The sequence below is a fragment of the Delphinapterus leucas genome, chromosome 3, assembly GCF_059928025.1.
Source record: "Delphinapterus leucas isolate spDelLeu-1000000601 "Yukka" chromosome 3, BTC_Dleu_Yukka2, whole genome shotgun sequence".
Lineage (NCBI taxonomy): Eukaryota > Metazoa > Chordata > Mammalia > Artiodactyla > Monodontidae > Delphinapterus > Delphinapterus leucas.
In genome coordinates, this window is record NC_143131.1 from 152683315 (window position 1) to 152704571 (window position 21257).

At 39.6% G+C, this 21257-nt stretch overlaps 1 pseudogene; it reads right to left on the minus strand.

The window, feature by feature from the left end:
• LOC149749777 (UDP-N-acetylglucosamine--peptide N-acetylglucosaminyltransferase 110 kDa subunit pseudogene) overlaps positions 1-15482 on the minus strand; it is a 192435-nt pseudogene extending 176953 nt beyond the window's left edge.
• Positions 15483-21257: the final 5775 nt, after the last annotated feature.

A 21257-nucleotide genomic window follows, 5' to 3' on the forward strand; every position in this document is an offset into this window, starting at 1 on the left:
TCTTAGTTTTTAATTCTCAGAAACACTGCGCACATTTTACCTTTTAAGTTAGTAAGTCTACTTTTTTTCCCACAAAGACAGGTTCTTCAAGTTATGGAGAAGTCATAGCAGACTGTTGCTTCAGTTTAAGATACGCATTCACATATGAGATGAGAAGGGTGAGGACCCAGAGAAACGCCTTTGACAGAGGGGAGTGAGAGCATACTGAAGAACGTTTAGTAATAAAGAATTCAGATGGGAGAAACGGATGGGTTACATCTAACAGATTTGCTCAAAGGAATTCTGGAAAGGCAAATATGTGAAAATGTATAGCAAAGACGTGAAATGCCTTTTGGTCCCTAAATGGATTTCATTTCAAAGACGTGCATATTGCAAATACATGTACCATAACACTTCTCTGTCCACTTCTAGAATTTTCTAAAGCCTGACAGAACATCTGCAGAGAGAGGATGTCATTCCAAGATAATCGACAGCAAGTTACTAAATTAAGATAAAAATGTCCTTAACCTTGAACAGTTTTTAAAGAGATTTTAGAAGAAAGGAGCCCTCCAGGGGGTTGTATAACTATATAATTGTACCCTTTCTAAAAGGCTATTTACAGATACATAATGTTTCCCCTCCATTCTTTAAAGTAAAATATAGGATAAAAAAAAATAGTTTGGGGATAATATTTGTTTGGGACAGCAGGCACTGCTAATCAGTACCACTCTCTCCTTATTCCTTACTATCAGAGCCCTGGTTTAGGAGACCCCATTATCCTTAAGGCTAAGGTGGCCAGTTTAGAATCCGAGCTGATGAGATCTAAGTGCAAGTCTGCTGACCATCTGTGGTAAAAAATTTGCTCTCTGAGTTAGACACTGCCTTTTTTTTCTTACTTAATTTCTTTTTTTTTTCCTTTTCTTTCTTCCTGCCCAAATTGTTGGAACACTATTGGAGATTCTGGGGTCACTTTGAAGCTATGTGGACGTGCTAGAGATGTGGAAGCTGGAAGAGCGAAGCAACCCAGTCCCCTGGTGATGCCCTTCAGCAGCTGGACTAACGCTAGAGGGACTATCTCCAAACTTCCTGCTACCCGTGGAAAGTAAGGTAAATCACTCATTCACTTTCTGTTACCTACTAACTGATCCAGAACTCTAACCTCAGGGTTCTAGAACCCTTCTCAGTATCCCATAGTCATACTCATGTTCCGGACTCCTGATCATCAGACTTGCTTATAGCAGATGTATGGGGAGGGCGGGCTCTTCTGGAAGCCCTCATACTTCCTCCCCGACCCCCACCACACACAAATAATGATCTTTATGTCCACTCATCCTTCTATCTACACTCAGAGGCCAGGGCCCCCAGGAAGGCTTCACTGACAACCCTTTACTCCTCTCTACATGCAGAAAGGGTAGAGGTGTGGGCTCTGGAATCACACTTCCTAGACTTGAATTCTTAATCTGTTACTTACCAGTTTAGGACGTGGGCAAAGTAGTTACCTTCTCTGGACACCCCTGTAAAAGAGGAACACTAAGTAGCACCTATGTACCTTACTGAAAGGATTAAATGAGCAAATGCAGGTAAAGTTCTTATAATTTTTTCTTGGGTCAATCAATTCTAGCTGCTATTGCTACCTTTGACTAATTTAGGGCAGTCCCTTTGCCCTCCTTTGGTTCTCTGGGCCCGTCTCATTCACAACACACACAACCGCATACTGCATTCACAACACACACAACTGCATACTGCAGAGTTTTGAAAGGTGGTTCTCAAAATGTGGTCCCTGGGCCACCAATATCAGCCACACCTGGGAACTGGTTAGAACTCTGGCACTGGAGCCCTGCAATCTGTGTTTTAACAATATTCTCAGGCAAATCTGATGCACACTAAAGGTTGACGACAACTGAGAACATCTGTCTCAGACTCTCCTGGAGGCATTCACCAAAAATACAGATACAGGACTTACACCTGACCAGCTGGAGAAGGGGTCTAGTAATTGCTCTGGTTATCATGCTTGTCATGATTTTTCAGCACATAAATGTTTGAGAATCACTGCCATTTTGAATGTGTGTTTCACTTGTCTGTTTTTCCAGTGGACTTTACTTCCTTGCAAGGAAGGTTTGTGAAGATCTGTTGTTGTTGTTTGCATTATTAGTTTTAGTATGCTAATTCTAGAATCTCTGGCGCATAGTGCAATCTCAGGCAGGAAGTAGTGGCTCATTAAAACAGGTATCCCAAAAGTCTTAGTAGAACTTCAAGATTCATTCCTTCGGGAAGAGGTAAAATTGTCATTAGATGCAGATGATATGATACTATATATAGAAAACCCTAAAGACTCTACATGAAAACTACTACAACTGATAAACGAATTCAGCAAGGTAGCAGAATACAAGATTAACATACAGAAATTGGTTGCATTTCTTTATACCAACAATGAAATATCGGAAAGGGAATGTAAAAAAACAATGCCTTTTAAAATCACAACCCCAAAAATAAAATACTTAGGAATAAACCTCACCAAGAAGGCAAAAGACTTATACGCTGAGAACTGTAAGACATTAATAAAGGAAAGTGAAGATGATTCAAACAAATGGAAAGACATCTCATGTTCTTGGGTTGGAGGAATTAATATTGTTAAAATGCTCATACTACCCAAAGCAACCTACAGATTTAATGCGATCCCTATCAAATTACCCATGACATTTTTCACACAATTACAACAAATAATCCTAAAATTCATACAGAACCATAAAAGACCCAGAATTGCCAAAGCAATCCTGAAGAAAAAGAACAAGGTTGGAGGCATAGCCACCCCAGACTCAGACAGTACTCCAAAGTCACAGTAATCAAAACAGCGTGGTATTGGCACAAAAACAGACATATGGATCAATGGAACAGAATACAGAGCCCAGAAATAAACCCACACACCTCAGTTAATCTTTGACAATTAATCTTTGACAAAGGAGGCAAGAATATATAATGGGAAAGAGACAGTCTCTTCCGCAAGTGGTGTTGGTAAAGTTGGACAGCCTTATATAAACCAGTGAAGTTAGAACACATCCTTTCACCATACACGAAAATAAACTCAAAATGTCTTAAAGACTTAAACATAAGACATGACACCATAAAACTTCTAGAAGAGAACACAGGCAAAATATTCTCTGACATAAATCATACCAATGTTTTCTTAGGTCAGTCTCCCAAGACAATAGAAATCAAAATGAAAATAAACAAAGGGGACTGAATCAAACTTACAAGCTTTTGCACAGCAAAGGAAACCATAAACAAAATGAAAAGACAACCTACAGAATGGGAGAAAATATTTGCAAATGATTGCGACCAGCAAGGGCTTAATTTCCAAAATATACAAACAGCTCATACAACTTGATGACAATAAAAGCAACAACCCAATCAAAAAAATAGGCAGAAGACTTAAAGAGACATTTCTCCAAAGAAGAAATACAGATGGCCAATAGGCACATGAAAAGATGCTCAACACTGCCAATTCTTAAAGAAATGCAAATCAAAACTACCATGAGGTACCACCTCACACCAGTCAGAATGGCCATCATTAAAAAGTCTACAAATAACATATGCTGGAGAGGGTGTGGAGAAAAGGGAACCCTCCTACAACACTGTTGGTGGGAATGTAAGTTGGTGCAGCCACTGTGGAAAACAGTATGGAGGTTCCTCAGAAAACTAAAAATAGACCCACCATATGATCCAGCAATCCCACTCCTGGGCATATATCCAGACCAAACTATAATTCAAAAAGACACATTCACCCTGATCTTCACAGCAGCAATATTCACAATAGCCAAGACATGGAAACAACCTAAATGTCCATCAACATATGAATGGATAAAGACGATGTGGTACATATATACAATGAAATACTACTCAGCCATAAAAAAAAGAATGAAATAATGCCATTTGCAGCAGCAACATGGATGCAACTAGAGATTATCATACTAAGCAAAGTAAGTCAGAAAGAGAAAGACAAATACCATGATACCACTTATATGTGGAATCTAAAATATGACACAAATGAACCTATCTATGAAACAGAATCAGAGACATAGAGAATAGACTGGTGGCTGTCAAGGGGGAAGCAGGTGGGAGAGGGATGAACTGGGAGTTTGGGATTAGCAGATGCAAACTGGTATATATAGATTGGCTAAACAACAAGGTCCTACTATATAGCACAGGGAACTATATTCAATATCCTGTGATAAACCATAATGGAAAAGAATATGAAAAAGAATGTATATACATATGTATAACAGAGTCACTTTGCTGTACAGCAGTAATTAACACAACGCTGTAAACCAAGTATACTTCAATAAAAAATAAGTTAATTAAATTTTTAAAAAGATTAATTCCTTCAGAAGAACAAGTACTACACATTCACAAAAAAAGCACCCTTTGAAAGTTTAAATTTTTGAATTTCTTTGCCACTTCCTTAGTTTTGATCATCTTGGACAATATATTTTTAATACTGACTTTTAAAAAGAATTGTGTTTCAGTGTTTGCTATCCTTAGAGAGACAGAAACAGATAAGTACAACTAAATATTTATTTTTCAAAAGTCTCAAAAGTATAAGGGAAATGAAAGTAATTTATCTTCAAATGATTTTGGGGTACGTTTCTAATTTCATACTTCTGATGGGATTCAAGATTAAAACTGTATTAAGACATTTGAGACATGCCGCATTGGTATTAAATGAATGTAATTTTGTGTAAAGTGGTAGAAATATTTTCTTCAGCAAACATACCTGCAGATATAAAATCACAACCATAAATCTACAAAAAAGCAAGCTACTGAATGAAATCTGATTGGTTATTTCCCTGCAGTATGGATCTGCTAATAATTTAATTTACTACTTGCTAACACAAGCCAAAATTTAAATATACATATATATATGTGTGTGTGTGTATATATATATCTCTTCAATTTTAAATCATTCATATATATGAACAAGTATACATACACATATATAACAATTGTTCATATATATATATAAACAATTTAAATTAAAGAAAGTACATCTGGTGGCCTATTTTTTCCCCCCGATTTCTAAAGAACACCATATTCTATTCTAGGCAGTGGAATGTCAATCCACCTTAAGGGTTGTTCAATGAGCATATCTGAGAAACCACTGGTTTAGCCAATGATGTACTTATTCAGGGAGGTCCTAGTGCCACTGTCAAGAGCTTATCCACAGGACAGATAAGAAGGTACTTGTTTGGTTTGTGAAAAGAAGGAGTAGTGAGGAATGGCAGGTAGCTGCAGGCTGATGACACGTGATGTCCATATATATGTAGAACCCACACGCCCATAATTGCACCCATTTTCCATACCCAAATCCAAAGCCTTTATATCATTAATCCCAGGCAAAAATGGTAAGATTCATGTGTGTTACTATCCCACGGCTTCAAGATGCCTATAAACTCATATGAGTATGTCTTAGTTTTATCAGTGGAGGACAAACCAGGCTTCTATCACCAAGCCCCATTCCATAACAGGCAAACCAGTCCAACACTTCTCTGAGTGCTGCAGGAGAGTCTATGGAAGGGGCGCTCACTCCACTGTGATGCCTAAAATGCCTTTGCTCAGAGCAAACATTCAAACCATGCTGAGTGAATGAATGAGTGAACTGGTGTCATAAAACAGGCTTATTTCAGGGAAATTCCATTCAACAGGCTGGCATTCCTTCCTACCCATCTTAACTGTTAAGCTTGCCATCAGACAAAAAATTAATTATAAAACGTTAGAGCTGAGGAAATTTTAGAAACTATCTACTCTCCAGAGGTATACAACTTTAATTTAGTGGTAAAAATCACTAGGAGTGATTTAGGAGTCTATCAGACCTGAGTCCAAATTCCACATCTACCATATTTTTGTGAGCAAATAACCACTTCTGAGGCTCTGTTCCATGTATGCATTATGGGATATCATAATAATACATACATTAATTGTATGACTATCAGGGGATGAAATGACACAATCCATTTGCCATGGTCGGCTAAGTAATTGGCACCAAGTAAGCACTCAAGACATTAGCCAATATTAATAGCGGAGAGATGATAACAAAACTCTGGGACTGATGCCCACCCTAGTGGCCCCAGTGGTCATAATGACTTTCTTCCATTCAGCCTGCTCTCTTCTCACTAAGACTAAGGAAGAGAAGATGAACAAATTAGGAATAACAATTTGAAAATGGTTTTATACTCCCTGAATGAATGGAATTATAATAAAATGATTCATGAGTTCTGCAGAAATATGATGAGACTTTAGATCTTTATGTTAGTTCTCTGCAAAACCAATTTATGGCCCTAAGATGTACCTTCCCACCCAGCCCCATCCTTACCAGGATCAAATATCATTGTAAATGGAAAAGTCAACAACACATAATCAACAAGCTAAGTTACAAGCCAGTGAAGTCTCGGAGGTTTGATAGAGAAAATTCAGATTTATCATTATATGTAAAAATAAGATGATATGAAGAACTCAATCTAAAAAATATTACCTGGAGATCTATAATTCTACAATAGTGCTATAAAAAGTAAAGAGCTAGAAATCTATTTAGATGGTTTTCCTTATAAGAAAGCACTTTCTGTATAACTTTTAATGTACTATTGATGAGAACAATTCAACAAAATTCAAATAAATACCTGCAGATGTCCTACAAGAAGAAAAGAACAGAGTTAGATGTGACGGGATAACTGGACTTCAGGATGAGTAAGACCCTATACTTGACCTCAATAAATTAACATGAAATACAGTGGATGAGTCATGTACAGAATGTCAGAATTCCAAAAGGCCAAGCTAAGTACCAAAAGGAACATGTGGGGACTCTTAAGAAGGAAATAAAATATTGGTTAGTTGATTACGAAAAGGCAGAAGGGAGTAGGTTCCCTTTGGCTGCTCTTTGAAGAGATCACTTCCTTTCCCCTCTAGTCCTGAGGCTAGGGTGGCATGGGCAATAGAGGAATGTGGGGACTGAGAATCATTTCTACTCTCACCAGAGTGGCTGGAAGCAGATTTTCTTACCAGGATGTAGTAGTATGCTAATATTTAAGGGTTCTTGAGGTCAGAGAGAAGGGTTTGAACACTCCGGCTCCATCTCTTGCTGTGGGTCAACTTTCTTACCTTTCCAACACCTCAGCGTCTTTATCTGAAAATTGGGGATGATGATAATGTCTCCCACCTGAGTGTGAGAACTACATGATATAGTGCATACGCAGGGCTAAATTTGGTGCCTGGCAAACAGAAAGTGCTCAGTACGGCAGGCGAGTGTAGTGACAATAAAGGCAAAGATGACGGGGGTAGTGCCGGTGTTGCTTCTGCCCCCAGAACAGGCTCTGACTGGGAGAGAGTTAAAGCACCTTTGGGTTCATGGGGGTTTATATATAAGCAACGGTTGATCAATGGGAGCTGGTTGTCCAAATGATTATGTGCAATCTAAGAAAAAAATGGGCCTCGGATCTGCTCAGCTACTTAATATTAGCAGCGGTAGTAGTCAAAGAAGCTAAATTTTATTACGTGTTTATATGCCAAACAACGTGCTGAACGTTTTAAAAGGATTTACTCACTTATTACAAGGAGGCTATACGCTAGGTCCTGATAATGTTATTCGTCTCTTTCAGATGTTGACTGAGCCTCAGACGGGTTACAAAAGCACCCAAGATCCCGTTGTCAGTACATGACGGAAATGAGTTCAAATCCAGCCTGTCTGACTTGTTCTTAATCACTAAGGTATGAAATTAAGCATGTTGCCCTTTGCCTGATTCTCCTTCTGAGGCCTGAATATTTCACTTAGCTCTCTGTGTGCAGAAGAGAGAAAATTCTCTCTCCTTCACCCAACTTGGCATCAATATCCAGCTCCCCTTCTCAAAATGGGTTGCTTCAACGAGCAGCAATGAATGCCGGGTCGTGGACCAGTCACCTTGATGACTAAGAGTCAGACACTAGGGAAAGAAAATGCTCTGTGACAAACCTACCCCTGTACAGAAACAAGACAGAAATGGGGGGACAGGGCAGAAGATAATGGAATAAGGCATAGGAAAAATAGCACCTGGCATCGTGATAGTAATAATAATAATAGTAGTAGTAGTGGTAATAGTAATAATAATAGACTTTACTATGCTCTAGGCATTGTATTAAGTGCTTGGTGTAAGTGACTTCATTTTAACATTGAAAACAAGTCTATGAGGATGAAATATTATTAACATCATTTTATAGGCAGGAGTATTGAGGTTCAGGTAATCAGGTAAATTGCCCAAGCTCATATGGTTAGCAAGTGGAAAGCAGAGATTTGAACCAGCACCTACACTCCTAACCATTATGCTATAACCATTATGCTGAAGACATAAGAATTCCAATGGTCTTTCCCCATAACCCACTCCTGCACTCCAGACCTAAACAGTCCAAGATCAAGAGAGAGCAAGCTTGGAGTTGCCACTCTTCAGTGAGTGTCAATCATTTCAAAACACTGTGTTTGCTAACATGATGTAGTTCCTGTGATAATCTTCTCAACCAGGTATCAAGAAACAGGAAGCAAAGATTCAAGTAACAGTATGCTCGTACTTACGAGGAAGGTGGGACAGCATAGTTGACACTGGGCTTAACTGTTCTGGAAAACGTGGTCCCAGTAGGCATACACGCTGGTACATTTTCCCCACCTACCAAATACAAAAGAAGTATTTCATTTCCATGTTGCTCTTCCAAGTTCCACCTCATTCGTGCCTGTCATTCATCCTCTGGCCTCTTCCTGTCTCCATTTCTGTACAGAAAGGTGCTGAGTCTCTGCTCTCGGATACGAAAGGGTGTGTTAAGGAGAGGGAGCCATGGTACCTCAGTCTTTTGTTTTTCTTCTTAATTCTATTATGCCAACTCCACTGAACTTAATTAGAGTGAATACAGAATTACACAATTACCCTCTGTTCTATTCTTCGGATGTTATATTTTGATAAAATTTACGACATGCTGCTCTCCCCTTGAACACCAGATGAACACTAGAAATGGATGTGTGTTGACATAAAATCTGTTATAATTACAACTAAAGTATAGCTTACATAATGATAGTGTTAACATAAAATTATAGATGTGTAGAGACAACGTGGTCATGCATTTTTTAGTATAAGTACATGCTTAGACCAATATCTGTTAGCGGAATGAAGATGGAAGAGAATTTTGGTTAAGCCACAAAGGCTGTTTAAGGACTTGCAGATAGCTAAGGGGAACTCAAAGACCAGTAAGATAGTATTTCCCCTGCCATGTTTTCAATTGCAAAGTGAAGGGAAGATGTGAAAGTAAGTACCCCTATGGAAATGACAAGACAAGTACCTTTTTTTCCTTGAATACCGGGGTAAATGCTTAAATTCTAATGTATATCAGTGATGCAAATTTTCAACTGAGTTTGATAAATCATAAAATAATAATTATACATATATGTATATAAAACTGCATGGAACTAGACAGTTCAGAATTACTTCTAATTAAAGAGGTACCCTATGACAACTAACTTAAACCTTACAAAATATGGTTCCAAGTACCCTATCAGAGTGAAAAGTAGGAGACTGAAAGGTTTATTGTAAATGTTTGTAGTCATGGTGTCTTACCTAAAACTACTCTGTCACAAATACTATTAAAATAATTGTGACATTTTATTCACTTTTACTGAAAACAACAAAACAAACTATAGGTATTTTTTCATTTCAGGTAATTATTTTAGCTAACAGTTACTAAATGTTTTGAGAAAGCAGAGTGCTAACTGCATGACTTCATTTTATCTTTAAAATAGCGCTTCCATGTCATTATTCTTAATATCTCCATTGTATTAAAGTGTATCTCTAGTTCAGACCTTTCTTCAGAACTGCAGACTTGTGTATCCAACTGTGTACTCAGCATCTCTGCTTGGACGTCACGAAAACATCTCAAATCTTACACCTCCAAAACTGGTCTTTAATCCACCAAACACGCTCTACCCCAAACTGTTTCCATCTTAGGTGACAGTAACCACACCTTTCCAGTTCCCCAGGCCCTAAATCTCGAATTCACCCTTGACCCCCTCTTCCTTTCCATTCTTGCATTCAATCTACCACAAAGTGCTGTCACAACCTTCCCAATGTGCCACTTCTGAGAACTACCAGCCGCTAGCAGCCTGGTGCAGGCCACCAACATAGACCTCGAGGATCCTGTCGTCGCCTCCCGAGATTCTCCCTGACTCCACTCTCTCCCCACATCCTCAAGACCACAGATAGAGTTATGCTTTTCAAACAAGAGACAGTTCATGCCACACCTCGGCTAAAATCCTGCCCCTGGCTGCCTACATTTAGAGTAAAAGACACAATGCATGTGATGGCCTCCCAGGACTTACCCAATCCATCCCATCACATATCCGACCTCCAGCCCTCCTGCTGTCTCTTCCTCCCCACTGACTAAGTCAGCCAGGGTGGCCTCCTTGATATTCCTCCAAGCTGCCCGGCATATTTCTGCCTTAGAGTTTTGGGACTGGTTATTCTTGCTCCCAGGGAGTGGTCTCCCCATCATACATTCTGACAACGCCCTCACTTCAAGTCTTTGCTCAAATGTCAACTTATAAAATCCACCCTGACTACCCTATCTAAAATCAGAACCTACCTGTACACTCCTCCAGCACTCCCAACCCAAGCCTCTTCAGTGAGCTTCACATCCTTTTCCTTATCCCGTAGTGCCCATCAACCTGTGACAAAGCATAGAATTTATTTATAACATCCGTTTCCACACGAGAGTGTAAGGAGGGAGAAAGCATGCAAGAAGGAGCACGCAGGCAAAGGCTCTTGTCTAATCTATTCATTGATACGTCCAAGCATAGAGAACAGGAAGATGCTTGATAAATAGTCCTGAAAAAGATACAGATGAGGAAACCAGTAGTAAAGCTCAGAAAGTTTAAGAAACTTCCTCAAGGTTCCAGAGCTAGAAGAGGGTCACAGTAGAATTCACACTTGGGGATGTCTAACTTCAAATCTCTTAGCCTCTCTGCTATCTTTTTTTTCTTCTTTGCGGTACGCGGGCCTCTCACTGTTGCAGCTTCTCCCGTTGCGGAGCACAGGCTCCGGACGCGCAGGCTCAGCAGCCATGGCTCACAGGCCCAGCTGCTCCGCAGCATGTGGGATCTTCCCGGATCGGGTCACGAACTCTCAACCACTGCGCCACCAGGGAAGCCCCTCTCTGCTATCTTAAGTCCATGAAATTCAGGATTTGTTTTAATCAGTGCCATGGAAATTCTCACTCCACTGAATAGGATCACTAAAGTGTTCTCTGTCTAGATTTATATATATATTTTCCATTTAAACAAAGGAAACAGAAGAGGGGAATTCATCATGGGTTATTGTGGTAATTTTACAGCAATTTTAGCAATAATGACATTTAAGTAATAGTGATATTTAATGATAGCATAATAATAATAAAACAATAGCTCTTAAATGTATTGAAGATGAATTGCATGCTAAACTCGGTGCTAAAATATTTCCATGTATATTTTGTGCAAAATCCTTATGAATATTCTATCGGATGAGCTTTATGTGTAACTCCACCAGGCATACTTCTCTTATTCCGCTTTCAAAGATAAGGAAATTGATGAGAAGTGTGGTAACCGTTTGATCAAGATGAGACTGGTAATAAGTTGTGAGTATGAATTTAAATTCAGGTCTAACTCCAGAATTTGATTCTCAATCCATACATGAAAATTCTGATAACTCTTTTGATAAGCGTATGTTCTCTCCTGGAAAACATCCCCCATTATGTCTGCCTGTGCTCATACCTTCAGAACACAGTCAAGTTTGAAACATGATAAAAATGTTTAAATAGTGTGCTTTAATAAATGGAAATATCTTCATCTAAACAATAACACAAAAAGGCAGGCTGAGCCCTTTGAAGTGGCTTCGTTGCTATCTTCCATCCAGAACAAGAGAAGGAATCAACAGCTGCAGAGTAAAGAAAGCATGAAACCCAGAGATGGAGGATTCTGTAAATGACCAATTACAAGACTATTAAGCCACACTTTCATAGCAAGAGGCAAAATATTCCGTTAAACTGAAAATTCTTCTACCCCTCACTCCAAGGCCCACACAAACATTAATGTTGCATTTATTAGGATGTATTTCCTGTGCTCTATCAACTTGACTTTCAGCAACTGTATTAATACAGTCCTTTCGCTTTGCACATATATCTGAATGACGGATTCCATTACTGGAGTTTTGTAGAAAGAGTGGAGTGAATGAAGTAAAGTTTGGGAAGAGCCATCATAATCCATAATGATGGGCACTGAATCAGGACAAGAAGAAACCTCTCTTCTCATTTATTTGAATGAAAATTCTACTATATATTTATTGCCTCTGTACAGGGCCATCTGTTGAATAATGGAAAACAAGCATCTTTCATTTGGAGGTAGGATTTGTGTGCTCAAGTTTCGATGGGCCTGCAGAATTAATCTTGTTTTAGAAATGAAATAAAATGTAATTTCTTACTGTAAGTAGATGTGCTTAAGCAACTGGCAACTTTGATGTCTTTAAATCACTGCAGTTTCAGGGTAGGCAAATCTATAATTATTTCAAGCACTTCTTTATTGGTGCAACAATTGAGCAGTGTACATAGTGGTCAACAACCTGGGCATTGTCAGAGGACTCTAAGTTTGAATCTAGACTTTGCCACTCACCAGCTATGTGACTTTCAGCTATGAGAATCACTTTCTTCAGCGTTACAGTGTGGATTATTATATGCCCTTTGCAGAACTACTGTAAGAACTAAATGTATATGGGCACAGTGGCTCATAGTAAGGGCTCAAATTAGTACTGTGGTCACTACTAGTAGTATTGAAAAGAAATTACAACTTCTATTCTCATAAAGTGGGATATGTGTCCCTTTATCATTGTAATTTCATATCATTTTACTTTTGACCTTATAATTTAATAGCTTGATCCAGGAAACATTTAGCAGTAAATATAATTGAAAGAAGGTTACTTGTCAAACATGAAATACTGTAGTATCAAGTGTGCTGGCACAATACTCTGCTCAGATAATTAACCTGTAAAAATATGTTATTGTCTTCTTTTTAATTAAGCACATTGAACATATATATTTACTGTGCCAATTGGCGAAAGGTCCATTAATTAATCAGTCTAACTATATGTTGCATAAATGTCTTCTAAACATAATCGTATATGTATTTTATTTCTTGGGAAAATGTGTTTGAGATTGTTCTTTTCTGCCTATTTAAAGTAAAAGAGGGTGAGAAGTAGAGTTAGGCTTAATGTACTTTGTACTCCATTATGCCATGAAAATGCTTCTGTGCCCCGGAGACAACAACAAAAGATCTGCTTTAATGACAAGAATCAAGTATGTTCTAAAGCTTCCAGGTAGGAGGCGTACAGGTTGCAGTTCATATCAGAAGTCTTTGCTCTCTCTCTCAACTGCGTCTAGATGGGAAAGATGTGCTCACAAATGCTTCAAGGTGATATAGTAAATGTTGGAAAAGAGGGGGGTAGGAGGCAGAGTTTTGAATATCTCAAACCTGAGCTAGAAGGATTTTATTTAAAGAAAATAGCGGATATGATTTTTCACTTAAGGAATGCCAGTCAGCAAACCTAACACTAATGTAGGAAATTAGCTCTTTTAGCTATGATGCTTTCAAATGCACATGGCTGAAAACAAATTCAAAATAGTCCAAGGAAATTTAAAAACAAAAACCAAACAACAACAACAACCTCAACAAACAAGTACTAGAAATTCAGGGATGCAGCCATATTCAGATACAGCTGGATCTGGAAATTCCAGAGTATCAGCAGGGTTCCAGCTCTCTCTCCATCGCTCAGCCCTGCTTACCTCTGCAAGACTTTATTTTACAGAAAGTCTCTTCTGGTGCTGGATGGTCACTGGGAGTCCCAGAGTCATATCTCCCCAGCTTAGAAATTCCAGAGAGAAAAGACAATTCTTCCATTTTGCTCTGAGAGAAAAGTCCTGGGGAGGAGTCTGATAGACTTAGCCGAGGTCAGATGCCTACCCATGAGCCAATCACCTGCTTTACTGGAGTTCAGTCCCTGGGTGACTCATCCCCGGGGCCCGTGAGGAGGCAGGATGGCATTATCTGGCAGTTCTCCAAGGAAAGCCTGCTGTTTTTGTAAGATGAAAGGGGAGAGGACATGGATAATGAAACCTGTATCTGCTTCTGTAAAATCCACAGAATCTTACTCCCTGCCCTGTGTCGATGACCATGCAGTAAGCTGACCCAGGAGGTCATTTTTCCCACAACAGTCTTTATATATATGACTAAGGAACACACTGGTAAAAGAATATGGGAGAAAGTCTGAGTATGACAAGTCAGCTAGACTGATATTAACTAAAAAAGCTGTGTAAAAATATCCTTAAAAAGTTGCCCCCAACTCACTCAAAGTCCAAAGTTGGAGCTGGAAATACAATGTCATGGAGTTTGGATAAGAACAGGTTTTCTCCAAGTTGAACTATGACACAGAGATTAGAGACTTCTAGAAACTACACTTTTTCAAAGAAAAAACATCACAGGAGAAAAATGAGGCCTAGAAAAATTAAATGACTTAAGATAACATAGCTAATTAATGGCAGGACTGAGACTAGAGTATATACTTTGTGTAATTGGCTATGGTTTAGTTAGTTAGTTTGTTTGTTTTGTTATCACTTCAAAACGAGACAAACTTAAAGAAAGGAAACACAACCAAAACTCAGTGGTTGGAAAAGAGATGGATGTGAACGCCCACTTGTTTCTTACGTATAAAGTTACCCCTCGCAGTGTTCTGGAGGAGAAAACGCTGGCTCTTCCCAACGTTGGTTACATACACAAAGATTCCAAAGACAAGACAAGTGCTTTGCAAACGAAGTAACTAGAACCAGCTCAGGCTTCCCCGCGCCGGGTCCCACGTTCCACGGTCAGAACCACCAACTGTATCCCCCCGGGTAACAAGGTGATTCAGAAAAGCTGGCGTCTTCAGAGAAGGGAGAAAACTTAGCCGGGAAGAGAGGAGAAAACTTGCTCAGCTTCTTGCTGGGGTCTGAAACGATCCCAACAGAGTCCTTAAACCCCTCAGGTTTCCCCAATCAAGCACCCTCGCCTCCAACCTGGGCCACCCCAGATCTATCAGACGACAGAAGTATGCGGACGCACGAAGAGCTAACCACCCCACGAGAGGAACCTACGCGCGGCCGCACCCACTCACCCGCCGCTCCCCGGGAGACGGGAGACGAGTCCGGGGTCCAAGTCCTGGGCGTGGCACACTCGCCCCTCTCCGGGCCCAGCCCCAGCTCACCTCGGCGCAGCCCGCCTGGGCGCCGCCATCTTGACCACAAAGGGGGCCTCGCGCCGGAGGCCCCTGAGCGGGCGCCCTGAGCGGAGCCGGAGCTCCGGGGAGCCCCAGGTCGGCGCCCTACGTCCCCCGCGCGCTCGCGCAGCGTCCACGCGCGACGAGAATCCCTCACGCAGCCCCCGACCTAGGCTTCCGCGGACCCGGCGCCCCGCGCAGTCCGCACCGCGGCTCAGGCGGCGCCGAGGGCGGCCCGGGCGGAAGAGCGGACGCGGGGCACGCGCTCGGTAACCTGGCAACGCGGAGCAACCCGGCGTCTCTGGCGAACCCCTGCCTTCCACCGCGAGGAAGCACGGACCCCCCCCCCCCCCCCGCACCCGCTGCCCAGCCCTCGCCGCCCCTCGGTCGCTCCGCCCGCAGCTGCCCGCTGGCTATGGTCTTTTAAATCCATGATACAACGTCTATATGTAACAAATCTGTTAAACCCTAAATGTTTATGATATTCAAGTAATCCAGTATCTGAATTATTCTTGAAGATAAAACATCCAAAGACTTCTTAATTGTATGGGTATACATACATAAAATACACGTGGAGGTAACTTCAAATATAGTATGTGCCTGTCTCTATTCCTTCCCTCTCCGCTCTTTTAAAAAATGCCCCTTTAAAAATTGCCCACTCACCATCTGTTAGGTAAATTTGCTGAAACACAGTAAATGTGGAGACAGAAATTGTTATAGAGACTATTCCAAATGGCACTGACACCTGTATTTATGAAAGAGTTACTATTTTTATTATTATCCTAATTTTAGACAAGAAATTATTGTAATAGCTAACACTTATCTGGAACTTACTATGCCCCAGGTACTGCTTGAATGGTTTACACATGTTAATTTATTTAATCCTCATAATAAACGAAGGATTTATCTCATCCCCAACACATAAAGGGCAGGTATTATTATTCATCACCCCTATTTTTCAAGATGAAGAAATTGAGGTACAGTGTTCTTAAGAGACTTGCCAAGGACATAAAGCTAGGAAGCACAGAGCTCAATTTGAAGTCAGGAACTATCTTCAAGATCTATGTTTCAACCCCTCTGCCACCTAGCTCTTGGGTGCAGAAACAGAGCTCATACCCATGTCTAATCTCAGTAACAACACTTTTAACTATTGTACTCTGTTGTCTGTCTATGTATTAGACAGTAATCCCTATCAGCAGTGTTTCCAGAACTATTCCTCTTGGATGAATCACGTTCTGGGTATGTCCAGTGAACAACTGAACATAAAATGTTTAAATTATTGGAAAGTTCTCTCTGGGGAATGTCTTACGAGACCATCTACCATACTTAATTCCACTAATCGAATTAAATGGAATTTTAGACCATCTATCATTTTTTAATATTCACATCTCATTTAATATTCAAACAATATTCCTTAGGGTAATTACTCATATTCTTTGCATATCTTGATTCTTTGTGATGTGGGCCCATTTCTCATGATCGTATCTGCTTTGAAATTATTTAACGTAAGTTGATACTAGTATCTTCCCCATGCAAGTTATTTATCTTACAATGATTAAAAAAATTTTTTATCATTGTGTTGTGAATTCACAGCATTTTAAAAATTATTTTATTTATTTTTGACTGTGTTGGGTCTTCGTTGCTGTGTGCAGGCTTTCTCTAGTTACGGCAAGCAGGGGCTACTCTCCATTGCAGTGTGCTGGCTTCTCACTGCGGTGGCTTCTTCCGTTGTGGAGCACGGGCTCTACGCGTGCAGGCTTCAGTAGTTGTGGCTCACGGGCTCTAGAGCACAGGCTCAGTAGTTGTGGCGCACGGGCTTAGTTGCTCCAGGGCATGTGGGATCTTCCTGGACCAGGGATGGAACCCGTGTCCCCTGCATTGGCAGGTGGATTCTTAACCACTGCACCACCAGGGAAGTCCCTATCCTATAATGATTTTGATTCTTCAGTTCCTCAACCCTCCACCCCATTAAAATAAAATCAGAAGTGGGATCAAGTCTCATTTCTGTGGGGAGAAGGTAGCAGGTAAGCTCTTGTAGACATTCATTCAGTCAATCAATCTCAGTTGAGGACTCCTGCTTCTAGCCATTATGGAGTAATTGGCCCCAGAATTTTCCTCTCAAAGCTAATCATTAGAAAATTAGAATAACTTAAACAACCCTTTTAAGACACTGGGCAGCTAAGAGCTCAGGACTGTGTTCCCCAAAGGAGGGGGAACAAATGAGGCAAGCCCTATGAATGTTCCTGCCTGGTGCCACTTTTCAGACCCAAGCTGAGCATGGTCAATGGGCTAATTTGAGAAAACAGAGATCAGAGTTCAGAGAGACTCAGGAAGCTGCAACTTGCAGGCAAGAGTACAAGATAGACAGGAGGTACACAGAGAAAGAGGGCTAGAAATATGTATGGTAGTCCCTTGAATTTTGGCTCAACACTAAACTGGGAAAACATAGGATGAGGATATGGGACCCTAGGAAAATAACAACTATTAGGGAACTGTAACAGAGCTCACGCAGCACTGGGAGACACTGAAGTGCTAACCCTCTGGAGGGGAGAAATCTTTCTGAAGACTCGGACAAATTAGTAGAGACCCAGAAAGACTTTAATAGCAGGGCTAAATACCCACTGGAAAAAGTCTTAAAAACCAACCTGGAAAGGCTCTAGCTGACCTGCAAGTAACCTAACATCTGCTAAAACAAGATTCAATGCTTTTTAAAGGAAGACAGTGAAATGAAGACACAACCACATTATTTTTACACTGTACAGAATCCAATAAAAATTATAAGGCATGTGAAAAGGCAGGAGGAAAAACTAGTCAATAAAAACAGATCTAGAAATGACAGATTTTAGAATCAGCACAAATACAAAAAAAAACAGTGTGACAGAATTCTAAAATAGCCCCCATAATTATATAGTGAATGGGATTTTGCAGGTGTAGGTGAGGTTATTAATCGGTTGGCTTTGAGAGAGATTCTCCAGGTGAGCCTAACCTAATCACGTAAGTCCTTAAAATAAGACTTTTCTTTGGCTGGTCACAAAAGAGTATGTCAGAGAGATCCTAAGTGTGAGAAGGATTCAACATGAAGGAGGTTCTCTATTGCTGAGAGGGAAGGAGCCATCTGGAAGGGTCTGAGAGTGGCCCTAGCAGCTGTCTGGCCCCTGGATAACGGCAAGAGAAGACAAGGACGTCGTCCCTACAGTTGTAAGTAACTGAATTCTACTGACAAGCTAAATAACCTTGGACACGGATTTTTCCCAGAGCTTCCAGATAACAGCTCAGCCTGGCTGACACTCTGACTTCAGTTCTGTAAAAGAGCCTCAGGAGAGATCCCAGCCAAGCCGCCCGTATCTAGAGTACCTAAAGATCTGTGAGATAAATGAGTATTGTTTTAAGTCACTAAATGTGTGGTAGTTGTGTCACAGCAATAGGAAATAAATATAAACAGCTAGTGTAAATATGTTCAAGAATTTGAGGGCAACATGAACCCAATGAGGAGAGAAGTGAAAAATATAAAAATAAATGGAATGTGTAGGGCTGAAAAATACATTGTTTGAAATTCACTGCATCTGTGTAACAGCAGTTGCACACTGCAGAAGACAAACTTGAACATTGTTCAAGATAGACCATATATTGTTCCATAAACAAGTTTCAGTACACTTAAAATTATTGAACTCATTCTGATAACAACGGTATTAACTTGAAAATCAATAACAAAATATCTAGAAAATCCCCTAATATTTGATATTTAAACACACTTAACTCACAATTTTTTTAAAAATCCAGGTAGGGGCTTCCCTGGCGGCGCGGTGGTTGAGAGTCCACCTGCCAATGCAGGGGACACGGGTTCGTGCCCCGGTCCAGGAAGATCCCACATGCCACGGAGTGGCTAGACCCATGAGCCATGGCCCCTGAGCCTGCGCGTCCGGAGCCTGTGCTCCGCAACGGGAGAGGCCACAACAGTGAGAGGCCCGTGTACCGCAAAAAAAAAAAAAAAAAAATCCAGATAAATTAGAATATATCTTTAATGACTGATAACAATAACAGCCTGTCAAAATCTGTTGACTCTATCTAAAGCAGTTCTTAGGGAGAGATTTATAGCTTAAAGCCATATAGTAGAAAAGAAAATATACATTTAATTCAATCATCTAAACTTCGCATTCGAAACTAAAAGAGTAAAATAAATTAAACTCAAAGTAAAAAGAAAGAATAAAAAGTATAAATCAATAAAATAGAAAAGAGCAAAAAGAGATAAAACCCAATAATACCAAAAGCTGTTCCTTGTAAAGACCAGTAAAACTGAAAATGTCTAAGCTGGACAGATTAAGAAAAAAAGAAAGAAGAGAGAAATGACCAAGATAAAAAGAAAAACCATCACTCTAGACCCTAGACTCATGGAAAGGAAAATAAGGAAATGTCATGAAAATTTTATATCAAAAAATTGATAACTAAGTGAAATGGACAAATTCATTGAAAGGCACAACTTACCAAAATTGACTCAAAAAGAAAGAAAAAAATCTAAAAACTTTATGTTTGTTACATTTCCTTTACAGTGAAAAACCTTCCCGTGCCTGGGGCTGGTGGTGGGAATGGCGATAAACTGGAAATGGGCATGAGAGATCTTATTAGGGTAATAAAAATATTCTAAAACTGATTCATGTTGATGGTTGTATAATTTGGTAGTTACTAAAAATGACTAAATTGTATCCTTGAAATTAGTGGATTTTATAAGTAAAATTCATCTCAACAAAGCTGTTTGAATAAGATAAACAAAGTAACTATAAAAAATCATTCCCACAAAGAAAATTCTAGGTCCAGATGGCATTCCTTGGTGAATGTGATCAACAATCTAAGGAAAAATGTCAATCTTACAGAGACTCGTTCAGAAAATAGGGGAGAAGGAAGCAGAAATGGTGAAAATTTCACAAAACATATATTTTACAAAGAACTTGTACATAAGGAAGGTTATATACTACACACACACACAGAAAAAATATATGTTCACTAAAGAAGATACACAAAAGGCAGTAGGCACATGAAGAGATGTTCAGCACCATTAGTTTTCAGGGATAAGCAAATTAAAACCAAAATGAGATCCCACTACCTATTACAAAGGTTAAAATGAAAAAGACTGACCATTGTGAGTGTTAGAAAGGATACAGCAGAACTAGTACTTTTATACACTGCTGGTCAGAATGCAAAATGGTGCAACCACTTTAGAAAAGTCTTTCTCAGTCTCTCATAAAGGTAAACATACACTTACCATTCAACCCAACATTTCCACTTCTACCCAAGGAAAGAACGATCCACAGGTATTTCTGTATAAATGTTTATAGTGGTGTTATTCAAAATAACTATAAAATGGAAACAACACAAATGCCCATCAAAAGGATAAATACAAGTGGTATATCCATACAATGGAATACTACTCAGCTATAAAAGGGAACAACTACTATACACTAAACAGATATATCTCAAAAATGTTATAGGAAGTAAAGGAAGAAAGACAAAAGACAGTGTATGCAATATGACATCTTTTATATGAAATTCTAGAAAAGTCAAAGTTAATATGTAGTGAGAGCAGATCAGCCTGGGTCTGAGAATAGGGGATGGATTGAGTAAACAGGGGTATAAGGTACCTTTCCAGGGTGATGAAAATGTTATATATCTAATTTGTGGTGGTTTTTAGTATATAAAGTTTTATGCTTAGTTTATATTTTATAAGCTCATCAATCATATATTTAATATGCATATACTTTTGTTTATGTAAACTATACCACAATAAAGTTTATATATAAGGTTAAGATCCAATTATCTGGGCAAATTTTTCAACTCATCCATTTTTATTATCTATAAACGGAAGAGTTTTTTTTTTTTTTGTGGCTCTCTGAGATTTAACATTTCTTTCAGCTCTAATTATATGCCATGATTTTTATATAAGTTTTGATAAAATAA